The 13,794-nt window shown below is 35.2% G+C and overlaps 1 pseudogene; it reads right to left on the bottom strand.

The window, feature by feature from the left end:
* Nucleotides 1-10,865: 10,865 nt before the first annotated feature.
* Nucleotides 10,866-12,285, bottom strand: LOC123582875 (annotated as a pseudogene).
* Between the last annotated feature and the right edge of the window lie 1,509 nt (nucleotides 12,286-13,794).

The raw sequence follows: 13,794 nt of genomic DNA, 5'->3' as shown, positions 1-13,794 counted from the left end.
GAGAGGGAAGCAGAGAATCTTAAGTAGGCTCATGCTGCCAGTGCAGAGCCCGACCTGGGTTTCAATCTCATGAAACCGCAAGATCATGACCTGAGCAGAAACCAAGAGTCAGATGCTTAACCAACTGCAACACGTAGGCACCTCTATTTATTTTTACTTTTAACACTTGATTATAAGACAGATATGTATAAAAATGTAAATTGATTCTGTGGAAGAGATCAGAGATTTTGGTTTGTAAAGTACGTGATTGGAGGTGAGTGTGTATCACAAGAGTAGAAAAACATGAACAGAAGGGAGGGAAAAAGTAACACAATCCCTGGGTGCTTTCATATCAAGAAAGAGAAAGTGATGCCAAAATAATATACTCACGAAATATATTGAAACTCGGATGAAGAACTAATCATATACCAAATTACATTCAAGTTAGTAATATCTTTAATTACATCAACAGATTTGGAAATTAATTAAAGTGGAAACCCAAGTATAACAACAAATTATTATGATCAAATTAAAAAAATACTATTGAATAGATAACCACGTAGGCATACTTATCTAAAACTGTAACACATTTCAGTATATAACAAAGGTCTCAAGGAAATGCTCTCTGAAGATAACACAGAGTGATGTTTCAAGACCTTAAAATGTACTGTTTGAAAGTATGGATAACAACATTCACTAGGAACTGCTCTTAGATTTTACTAATTAGCAAGTATTTTGACAGGTATTATGCTACCAAGTGTTTTGGGACACCCTTTGCTTTATGCTTCAGAAATTCTGTTCAGCATGATGAATTTAAATAGTATCCTTAACTTGCATGTTTTTTCTTTTTCCTTTAAAGTACATCTCATAAATTAAAAGCAGTGGGTGTATTGTAAAATCTAATTAGTTTTCAAGCTTCCTGTCAGCTTTGTTTTTCTACTAGTAGTGAGAAAATATGCCATATATAAGATATTAACTTCTCTTCAACTTTTGTAAAGAACATTACAAAACCCCTAGTATTTAAGCTGGAAAATTTAAAAAGTACATGGACTCTTTCAAGTCATTAGGGGAACATTTAGCGCAGCAGAGCAGTAATTCACTGAATTTCAAGCGCTGGTGGCTGAATGCAGTTAGTACAATGTAATTTACACTCAGGGAGTAGCTCATACACCTGGAAGGATCTAAACCATTGACTACTTAATTGACATGATTTTTTAAAGAGAGATGGAGCACCCTAATATTTACGTGAAAGGAAAATTGGAATTAAATTACCTCTTCAAGGTCGGAGAAAAAATTAATTGCTGAAATAAGACTTGAAATTTTGTTTTCATTCTCTATGGTTCACTTAGAAAAAAAATCATTGTAGTGTGAACATATGTAAGTGTAATTCTGGACTTTGTTTAGGTTGCACTTTCAAAATATACAGGTTAATATAACATTCAGCCCTAAAATTATACAGTACATTTGTCATTTATAAAAGGGTCAAATAATAAAGTCAGCAAGTTATGCAAATACCACAGTCAAATTACCCTTGAACAAACTCTTTGGAGGTGCTACAAAAGAGACATGTATATTTCCTCTTAAGAATCCAACACCTAATCAGGTTCGATATTAGAAAATATTATTCTTCTCTTGAAAACTAGGTAAAACGCTAGGCTTAATTTTAGGAACTGTGAAAAGTGAATCACTTATAACACTAGACTTATGCTCAGTGTGGTATGTTCAACTTTGAGGATCAAGTTAGGGAAGGGTGATCAGAAGAAAGCCATTCCAACTAGATTCCAAGGAGATGTGGGGCAAATGAAAGGTTTCACTTTTATCAGAGTGGCACCAAACTTTGCCATGAAAACAAAGGGGGAAACAATTGAGGTTTTACACATCTTAAAGCCTGAGTGTGTGCTGCAGTGACAGTATAAACTAGCTGGGAGCCACAGACATATATGGAGCCCACACTCACCCAGCAGCTATTTCCACAAACCTTGACTGTGGACTCGCAAATCAGGTTAAGGAAAAGGCAAGAGACCTGACCGCCATCCTTTGTGGAACACTGAAACAGAACCCTGTCTACTCCTTAGCTTCTTTTCTCATGTGATCATAAAGCCATATTCTACTGCTGGTGAAACAAGAAATACTCCTGTCCTGGATCACTTACAAAGATACACTGCTGCTGGGGATGGGGGGAGGGTAGAAGCAAAATCCATCTGCTCTTGAAGGAGGGGAAGGAAAGACCCCTACATCACCCCAGGTCTTTCAGCAAAAACCAGCTAGTAAGGCACTTAGCACTTGAGAGGGACAGAAACCTCTATTTCAAGGCAAAGGTTCTCTGAGAAGATTAGAAGAAAAAGCTACCTGACCCAATGAGAGAGGCAGAAAAACCAATCAGAACAATCATCCTGTACTGATATAAATCAGAAGATTGTTGCCACTAGGAAAGGGGAAGGACACTCAATCCCACAAAGGATCTCCACAGACATGAGGCAGATTTAATGTTCCAGGGTTTGAAGGATGTGCAGAAACACTGAAAAAGCTCCAAACCAACACACAGGCACACAGGGATTTCCTAAAACTGAGCTGGAGAGGATAATTCAAAAAATTAGAAATATAAGAAAAAAAAAGTGTGCCGCTGGAGAAAAGACAAATGCATAGAATAGAGAGAAAAGCCCTCTGGGTCATCAGACCCTACATAATTCAGAAGTAGCACCCAAGGTTAACTGAGTGTTAGACATATCAGAAAAGCTTTTTAACTTATATAGTCATGATTAAGATGCTAAAAAATCCTGCGAAAAAGTTGGAAATAGATGTGGACAGTTGGGAAATTTTAGTGACACACTGGAAATTCTAACAAGGGGTTAAATATGAATGCCAAATTATATACAATCTATTACATAAAGCAGATTTGTAGAAGATAGCACAGGTAAAGAATTCTTTCTAAAGGTTTATCAGTAGACTCAAAGGTTTATCAAAATCCTCAGAGTCAAAAAAATAAAATAAAATAAATCAACAGAGATTAATGGCAAACTTTAAAACAAAGGCACAGAAGAGTACACAAAGGAGAACAAGAAATCCAGGAACGGTGGGGAAATATTACCTATATTTATCTGCCAAATAGAGAAGGAAAGAAAGGAAATATAGAATTATTTGAAGAAATAATGCCTATCAAGTTTCCAAATTTAGTACAGGACAACAGTGGATAAGAATCTCAAGAACCCCAACAATGAATATTTTTATTTTATTTATTTATTTTTCAATATATGAAATTTATTGTCAGATTGGTTTCCATACAACACCCAGTGCTCATCCCAAAAGGTGCCCTCCTCAATGCCCATCACCCATCTTCCCCTCCCTCCCATCCCCCATCAACCCTCAGTTTATTCTCAGTTTTTAAGAGTCTCTTATGCTTTTGCTCTCTCCCACTCTAACCTCTTTTTTTTTTTTTTTCCTTCCCCTCCCCCATGGGTTTCTGTTAAGTTTCTCAGGATCCACATAAGAGCGAAAACATATGGTATCTGTCTTTCTCTGTATGGCTTATTTCACTTAGCATAACACTCTCCAGTTCCATCCACATTGCTACAAAGGGCCGTATTTCATTCTTTCTCAAGCAATGAATATTTTTAAAAAAATTACACGGGAGTCAAGATGCTGAAAACTATAAGAAAAAAAAATAAGGCAGTCGAAAGAAAAAAAAGAAACTTTATACACAGAGAAACAGATCTGAGTCAACAGCAATTTTTCATATGAAATTTTGGAAGCCAGGAAACAATGGAAGGATTCCTTTAACATACTAAAAGCAAAAATTGTGAACCCAGAATTATGTATTCACTTAAAATATCTTTTAAAATCATGACAAAATATGAGTTTTTTCATAGAAAAAAACTTTGGAAAATCCATTGCCAGCAAACCCATATTTGAAACATTTTAAACAATGTTTATTAGGCAGAAGGAAAATTATATTAGATGGAAATGTGGTTCTACATAAATAAAGAAAGCAAGCTGAAAATTTGAAGAAAATAATGGTAGATATAAAAGAGTCATTTCATTTAATTCTGATATATTTAAAAGATAATACACTATCTAACCAAAATGGTATAAACAGTTAAAAATCTTACTAATGTAATGTGGGGGTGACAGCATATGTGAGGATGTGAGAGATGAAATCATGGTATAATGTATTCTACTACAAGTTAAAGGGTATACTACTTTTAGACAGACTGAAACATTACAGAGAGTATATTGTAATACCTAGAGTAAACAATTGAGAAAAAAAAAAAAACTTTAAATAATGACCCACTAGTGGAGATAAAAGGCAACAAAACAAAGATGTGCAGGAGTAAAGTAAAACAAAGAACAAGATGGTATATGTAATCTCAATCATATTTACAACTAAATTAAATGTTAATAGACTAAATGTCACTATTTGGAGGCAGAAATGGCCAAATCGGATTAAAAAAAAAAAACCAAAAACCTCATTCCTCAAGGAAAACTTTTTAACTATCAAGTTATAGATGAAGTAAAAGAAAAATAAAGGAATATATGTACCATATAAATACTAACCAAAAGAAACCATCATTATTTATATGAGAATAGACCTCCAGACAAGGAATATTATCAGGGTGAATGAGGAATGTAACATATTAATCAAATGGTCAATTTGCCAAGTGTACATAACAATTCCCATTCTTGCTTTAAGCTGATACACCACATTGCTGTGTGTATATTTCACCCTCTACCTATTTCAGTCCCATCTTATTTCTAACTTGCCATTTCTAATCTATTATATTTCCTATTGTTTTATACATGCACACACACACAAGGTGACAATTTAAACAAAAAATGCTTTCATTTAAAGTAGTATTTCTCAAACTTTTCAGTCATTTTCATACCTGTATCTGCTTTAAGATTCCTCATTGCATCATTGAGGGGTGCCTGAGTGGCTCAATCAGTTAAGCGTCCGACTCTTGATTTGGGTTCAGATCATGATCTCATGGTTCAAGCCCTGCATCATAGGATCAAGTTCCTGCTTGGGACTCTCTCTCTCACTCTCTCTCTGCCCCTCCTGTGTGTGCTCTCACTCTCTCAAAATAAATCAATAAAAACTTAAAAAAAAAAAAGATTCTTATTATTAATGGCTCATTGTGGCTGTGAATTTTAGTAATGGGAAAAGTTAGAGGACATTTGTGGTTATAATAATTTTCCCTGGGAATGATATCCTTCACTTCTCACTCATTGTTACATACCAAATCCTTAATAAATCACTTGTTAAGTGCTTCTAAATGCTTCTAAAAATTGAGAATAAGTCCTTCCACAATGTGGTTAGTTTTTACTCTAGCTCAGTCCCTTGAACATAGAAACTATTAAATAAATAACCATTTAATAGTAGCTATTAAAAAAACAATAACAAGCAAACGATGAATGCTGTGAAGATGATTATTTTCAAGACTTACTCATAGAAGCACAAGGATCGCCAGGAGAGATATGGCAATGCCTTAAATATTACCTCGGGATTTTGAAGGTTATAACTGAAATTATAATTTCAAAGGGATAATAAAATAAAAAATTAAGCTGGGTATTGAAAACATTATTTCATCATTTCTAATTCAATATTTGATGTAATAAAATTTACTAGACCATTAGAATTTACAACATATCTTTACATATATTAACTCATATCAGTTAATACAAATGCTATATTATTAATCTTGGTTTATATTCAAAGAACATGAAGTTTAAGATATACATCATAATTCCTAACATCAAACAACAGACTCTGCTGGTGTGATCATAATGCTATTCAGGTAGATATAAGGCCAGTTCTTCATTTTTGTATCTACAACTTGAAAAAAAGGATAGGGCAGTTCTTAAAATATGGGCATGTTAAAATGTTACACATTCTAACACTTTAAAAGAACATGTGTTTATTAAGACAAAGGCAGCTGTAAGAAGCATGTCAATCATTTGTCTTATGCTCATTAATCTGTCAGGGTTGTACTTACAAAAAGTTATAAAACCTTTTTCAAAAACAATTTACATTGATAAGTTGTTAAGAGTATAAAATAGAACATCAAAAATGTGCCAAAATGATTTTCCACATATGATGTTTTTATAAGTACTATATTTACAAATATATTGATTATCCTCTCTAAACAGCCCTCTGCCCTGCTTTGGGAAATATCTCCTTTTACACACCCTTCTATTAATGACAGCCTCATAGTTACTACCCACATAAACATAACAATCTTTGCCTCTCGTCAGTTGACTTAACCTTCATATAGATTGTGTATCCTTTTTTTTCTAGGGTATCTAATTAGACATTCCAGTCCATGACCACATCTTTTAATGATCTTATTCTTCCCACCACCTCAGTACTTAGTGACCTCATGTTTTACCTAAAATGATCTCTGCTTCAATTGTTCTGCTTATCAGAATCCAAAACCACCTCTTCTGTTACGCTCTGAAAATAACAGACTCTCCTAGTTCATTGTAAAACCACTTAGAACGTCATTCTTCACATTCTTCCTTCTATTCATCAACTACTTTCAAATTCCTAACTCATTGCATTCTAGCTTCTGCTTTACTACATTATTGAAATTAATTTTCTCAGGGTACTAATTTATTTCATAATTATCTCTGCATTGTTCATGTCTCAAGGCATTGTGGAAAAAAAATCCAGACAAATGGAATGTTATTCATGAATACAGATCTGAAAAGTGGAGTTATATGAAAGATGGATACTCTTTCATTTAAAAAAAAAAAAGCTCATTTAAAATGTTGTTTCCAAATGTGAAACTATATGTTTAAATTACTATAGACTGAATCTTATTTTTTTTATCCTATTGTTTACGAGGAAAGAAAAAAAAAAAGGATGGCAGTGAAGATTCAATGATCATTATTTAAGAGGAGTCAAGATATCCAAATACAACAAGAATAAAAAATGATCAAATGTGTGAAACTTAATTCAGAGGGCAAATAACATAGCAACTTAAGCAAATACAAAGATATTTAGAAATGGTTTGAGTTCGCCCAATTTCACTTGGAGAAAGCTGTGTCAACAGAGGAACTAAAAGCACAGTCCAGTTGTTTCTATAAATGTTTAAATATATAGAATGTATACCATGTCGGTTAAAGAATGAAATCTTCCAGGAGAATGAAAGATGAATAATATCAATTTTTAATTATGGCTCCAGCTGGAATAGTGGTTTCACCAAATGTGGTTGCATATCCTGAGGGGTGAAAAAGACAATCAGCCCATAGAAGTAGGAAAAAATTTATTTAAATTTCTATTTTGTTCTACATGGGAATTTAAAAAAAGAGCAAGTCCACCTTATTATTAGCTAAACAAGACACCTAAAATATATATTTCTCTTTGCCTATATATCCATTTATGTACTGATATTAATATCTATATGTTTATCTATCATCTACCTTTCTAAAAAATAACTAATTCTTCAGTGAATAGTGGTTGTCATTATCATCCTTATTTTCTCATAGATTTCAGAGATACATGAAAACTTATAGTTTATCTATAAGTGGGCACAAGGGATATGTAGATTATATTATATTGTTGTCTATAAATTTAAAAGGATTTTTTCAAGAAATAATAATTAAGAACAGTGAGATTGGAAACACAGCAAGTAAGTGAAGACCTGAGCTTCTGTACTTATATGTACATTCTCTTTGTCAGCTCATGACGAGGGAAAAATTGTGACTATATATTTAACAATAAAGCAATAAAAATTTAATTTTGGAAGAAAGGCTATTTAAAAACTTGCATTCTTCTTAAGAGTGATAAACTCTTCATTAGCATGTGTTAGCTTAGCAGGGAAATTTCATTATTTTTTATTCTTATTTTGTTTTGTAAGATATACGGCATTTCAATATAAGTACAGGCATATGATTTACAGTCCAGGTATTTCACATGTGTTTCTAAACCTGAAGAAATTTCACTGATAAGTGAGTGATATAAATATTGGGGGATATTTTCTAAAGGATTATTTTTATGATTGACAAATGTATAAGATTTTCTGAAAAATTCAAAGCAATGGATGAGAAGTTTTAACCTTGCTTTTCATTGCTGAAAGAGGCAGTTGGAAACCAATAACTAACACAGCTACAGATATAATAGATTTGATTAGTAAAAGATATATAAATATAATGGAGATGTTATAGCACAGTCAAGAATTTTTAAATAATTTAGTTGAGGGGCGCCTGGGTGGCGCAGTCGGTTGGGCGTCCGACTTCAGCCAGGTCACGATCTCGCGGTCCGGGAGTTCGAACCCCGCGTCGGGCTCTGGGCTGATGGCTCGGAGCCTGGAACCTGTTTCCGATTCTGTGTCTCCCTCTCTCTCTGCCCCTCCCCCGTTCATGCTCTGTCTCTCTCTGTCCCAAAAATAAATAAACATTGAAAAAAAAATAATAAAATAAATAAATAATTTAGTTGAAATTGAATGCCTGTTGTTTCAAATTTATAGCCTGGCATTTAGGATGCACACTGAACTGAAGGATGGATGATTCATCAATATTGTTTCTGTCTATAATAAGATATTTAACTTGAATCCTCTCAATTACAGAGCGGTGAGTCCCACATATTAAGCAAACTGTTGTAATCTATAATTGAAGGTAGAACCATGAAGTCAAAGGAAGCATTCATTAAAAGACAAGGAAATTGTCTTATTGAGAGAAAATCACTTTTTGGTATTGTCAACAAGCTCATATATTTGTTAGCAAAAATTGAAGTATAGCATGACAATTCGTATCCAATATTCCCTCCTTTCTTCCTATTTTTGGTTGGGGAAGCATTGCTCAGCTAAATAATGATTTACCAAGGTTCCCTGTAGTTAGCGACGTCTATTCTGTTTTAACCAATGAAATGTAAGTGGAATACTGCCAAGTAACTGGGGGAAATATTTGTAAGATAACTTGGGGTTGAGACAACACTATGGTTCTAAATTAAAGGCAGGGGAGAATAAAAACTATTTTACTGATAATCATATTTTATAAAAGGTTATAGATGTGTCTGGTACTGTTCTTATGTTCTTTTTTTCTGTATTTTCTTGGAATAACAATCTATAGATTTTGGGGTACCTGGGTGGCTCGGTCGGTTAAATGGTTGACTTGGGCTCAGGTCATGATCTCATGGCTGGTGAGTTCCAGCCCCGAGTCGGACTCTATGCTGACAGCTCAGAGCCTGGAACCTGCTTTGGATTCTGTGTCTCCTTGTCTCTCTGCCCCTTCCCCACTCACACTCTGTCTTTCTCTCTCAAAAATAAACATTTTTAAAAAATGTAGATAAAAATAATCTATAGATTTAGCAAACTTCAGTACATTCACAAGACAACACAAATGAAGAATAAAGTCCATATTCTAAGATTGGGAGAATAGAAAGACGGAAATAAACTGGTTATTAAAAAGATTTTTGACAGCTACCAATTCCAGCTTCCATATATTTATACTGTGATATGAGATACAAAATAAACCTCTTATCACTCTAGTTGACTAAAATTTTAGCTTCCATTACTTGCAGCTGATTATATTCATGTATGTAATTAAAATTGGTATCATAGGCACTACATGGGAAATATTTAGATATTCAAAGAATATTCAATTTGGTTTCAGTTCTCTGATTTCTACACATTCCTGTACAACATATGCTCTAAATTGAATTGTCTAACTCTTCTCATTTAATATCTTCTTTGTCACACACAATCTAGGATAAATGTCATATTCAGTATAAATCCGTTCTTGATATTTTCTTCCAAGACACAAACATCATTTTTCTTGGTTGATCATTTTTATTGTTATTATTTAATGTTTATTGTGTTGTGTTCTAATTTGGTCCTTTCTTCTGAAGCTCCTGAAAGATAAGGCCTTGTATTTGCATGTAACTTTGTTACAAACTCATAGTAGTTGTAAGAAAATGTTAAATGAATAAAAGAATAGCACTTTCATAATCCTTTTTCCAGAGAGAGCTTTTGGTTGTTTTTTTTTTCTTAACTGTGAATGTGTTTAATTGAAAGAAAGAATTAGAAAAGCATCCAGGAAAAATCTGAGATCAAAAGGACAAAGAACAAAAGAAGTCAATTGCTAAAGGGCTTTTATATCCTCTATAAATTTTTGTTTAACAAACAGTTACCTAGCAATAATATGCCAGTTTTATCAGAGCTTTACAAATATTAACTCATCTGGGGCACCTAGATGGCTCAGTCAGTTGAGCGTCTGACTTCAGCTCAGGTCATGATCTCACAGTTCATGAGTTGGAGCCCTGCATTGGGCTCTCTGCGCTCAGCACAGAGCCTGCTTGGGATACTCTGTCCTGCTCTCTTTCTGCCCCTCCCCCGCTGGTTCGCGCGCGCGCGCTCTCGCTCTCGAACTCTCTCTCTACCAAAATAAATAAACTTGAAAAAAAAACAAAAATTAACTCATGTAATGTTTGTAATAACCTTATGATATATGCACTAATTTCACCAATTTTCAGAAGGCAGGATAATGGAACAAGAAAGGGGATACATAATTTTAGATGTGGTGCTTTATCAGCATAAATTCACATACCAAAAATACTAAATCAATATGTAATTTGTCCAGCTCCTTGCTTGATTAGTTGACTACAAACACTCTAATGGGATTCCCTAATGAAGCTGAGGTATCGAACATTACCTGTTTTTTTTTTTTTTTTTTTTTATTTTAAATTTTCTGACAGGATCTTTTAATATAAAACAGAGAAAAAACACATCTCAACTCTTCAATCTGCCAGTATGCCTTGATTTGTCCAAGATGCATGCTAGACTGTAAGACTAAGTAGCAGACTCTTTAGATGCATTTGGTCGGGAGAAATAGAAAAAGCAGATGTTAGGTAAGTCCAGGCAAACCCCAAAGCTAAGATACATCCTTAAACACTAGAGCAGTCCTTGTCTTTTCAGATCCTCATATGTCTTCTTATTCACAATGTTCCACTGTGAATTCTTCCTCAGTGTCAGGCTGCCATCATTCTAATGCCTTCTTCAGTTTCAGTGTGGCCCACAAGGAGACATCGTCTTCAATCTGTGTCACATCAGCAAAGGGGACAATGTTTGGGATGCCCAAGCACCTCATGCCTTGAGCACGACACCAGTCAGCACAGTGCTGCTAGAAGGCCTTGGGACCTCGGTAGGTGTAATTTCCACAAAACTCGTGGTTGTAGTTTAGACCATGAACCTAATACAACCGGTAGGAAATGGGTTTGCCATGCCAGCCAAGAGGCAGGTTTTGAGGGCTGGAAATGATCTCATTCTCTTTGTCTTCACTTTCATCCTCACTGATATACTTTTCCTTTTTACTTCTCGATCTTCCCCATCTTTGCCTGTTTGTTATGTACGTTTTCATGAATGAGATGTCACTGTTCCCCAACAATCTCTACGTATTTGTAGATCTGGGCTTCTAGGATGGCAGTGTCTTTGTCCTTCTCAGTATCTCATTTGGTGCCTTTTGACTTGGGATTTTTGCCAAACAGAGAGGTGTCAAGTGACTCCAAGGGCTTTCGTCTGGTGTGGAATAGCCTCTGGCCACGCTCTTCTTAGGTCCCACCACACTTCAAGCCTAAAGCTTAAAGAGAATGCAGAAAGGTCACAATAGGTTCCAGCATGGGTCAGGGCACTGCTTATATCTTTTGGTCATTCAGGGAAGGTACCATTCTCTCACTTCTCAAACTTACTCCAAAACTTTGTTCTGATCTTCGAGGGGCTTCACTCAGTCTGTATAATCTTGAAGGTACACAGGCAACATTTCAAAGTATCTCTTATATTCAGTATTCTTCCTTTATTTAGAAATGTCAAACAACTGGTCAAAGATTGACAGGTACATGATAATCCAGCTTTTCCGAGGCCTTCAGGTTAATGTTTTTGAGATAACAGTCATGGAGGTCAAGGTAACCACAGCATCCCTTTTCATCTGTGAACTCCACCAACCTTCCTGCTTCTTCACCTGGATTCTCTCCAGCCTTCAGAAGCTCCTCAAACTCCACTGACATTGGCACACAGATCTTATTTGGGTGTTTCTGGTGAAAATTTTTTATTTGCTTGAGTCTATTATAAAATTTGGCAAATTCATTGGGTCTTGGAATGGCATTGAGTTTCTCCTTTCTTAACCCACCTTGTCATACATTTCCTGCAGGTTCCCACTGACTTCCATATACCTATCTTGCATGGTACTTGTGTGATGGTCAGAATTCATCTGGTCCCAGACTGTGAACTTCTTAGTGAGCATCTGTTTGGCTAGTATGTCCATAAACTGCTCCTTGTCCTAATAATACCACTACTGCTGCTGCAGAATTGTCTTCATTTTTCGTCCAGCCCTGCACCTCCTTTCAGACCACCAACATGGCTCAGACAACTAAACATTACCTATTTATCATTTTTTTAAGTTTATTTATTTGTTTTGAGAAAGCAAGGCTGAGAGCAAGAGAGAGAGAGAGAGAGAGAGAGAGAGGGAGAGAATCCCAAGCAGGCTTCACACTGTTAGTGCAGAGCCCCACTCAGGATCCAAACTATGGCCTAAGTCAAAATTAAGAGTAGGAAGCTTAGCTGACTGAGCCATCCAGGGTGTCCCTAAACATTACTTATTCAGAGAAAATGGCTTATACAATGGGAAGGTGGAGGGAATTTATCATGTGATCTTATCATATACCTGTAAATATCTCCTCAAAGACACCTGGACCATGTTATTGAGAAACTTTTGAGGAAAGCACTAGCAATGAAATTTCTACCTACAGAAGACTGAAATAAGGCAGAAGATGCTACCATTTATATCCACTCCTTGACTTTATTAGAAATGGTATGCTATGAGATTGCAAGAAGCCATATAGTAGCATATAATTTCCAGAGATAAATCAGGTCTCAGGTTTAAAAAACAGAGATTTGTGGCCGTGGTTAAGTGATGCTGAGGTATAAATAACCAAAATAATTAGATAATGCACTTAGGGATCATTTCATTTATACAGAGAAAACTAGATGTCTTTCAAACAGATATAGTTTTGTTGCCATGAGAATTAATAATCCATCCTCCAATTCCTGAACATGAGTAAGCACACAGATTCATCACCTTTTTTTTCAATATTTATTTATTTTTGGGAGAGCACAAGCAGTCAAGGGGCAGAGAGAGGAGGACAGAGGATCTGAAGTGAGCTCTTGCTGACAGGTTGATAACAGTGAGCCTAATGTGAGGATTGAACTCACTAACCTTGAGATCATGACCTGAGCTGAAGTCAGATGCTCAACCAACTGAGCCACCCAGGTGCCTCCAGATTCATCACCTCTTAAGAGAAAGTCATATGATCTCCAGAAAAGATTTTCCAATCACACTACAAATATGCACATATTATAAATATCATTCCTAACCTTTCCTAAAAGGACCAAAGAATCTTTGGGTAACAGGGCTTTAGAGAAAGAGAAATAAACCAATTTTAGAATTTTTTGGATATTGCTCTAAACTGATAATTTTTTTCTCAAATACAGAGTGCCACTGAGGTCTGCTGGTTAGTTTTAGAGGTCATGGGGATCAGGTAGTAGGTGTAATTTTTCTCAAGAGTGTATTAACAGTGATCTCAGTGCATATAAATTCATCTTACATATGTATTGCAGTCAGTGAATGCATGTTTAGACCAGATATACTTAGAAACTGTCAGAATCATCTAATCTGATACCTAAAACTTTGAAGGAAATTTATTATGGAAGAAAAGGCCAAGTACATAGACCAAATGTCAGAGAGTTTTAACTTCACACCAAAGTTTAGATCAAAAGTAATACTATATTCGTAACTGAATGGCAAAGTTTAGTACAACCATTAAAAACC

The sequence above is a fragment of the Leopardus geoffroyi genome, chromosome B1, assembly GCF_018350155.1.
Source record: "Leopardus geoffroyi isolate Oge1 chromosome B1, O.geoffroyi_Oge1_pat1.0, whole genome shotgun sequence".
Taxonomy (NCBI): domain Eukaryota; kingdom Metazoa; phylum Chordata; class Mammalia; order Carnivora; family Felidae; genus Leopardus; species Leopardus geoffroyi.
Note: the sequence above shows the minus strand (reverse complement) of the source record. Positions and strands in the feature narration are given on the sequence as shown.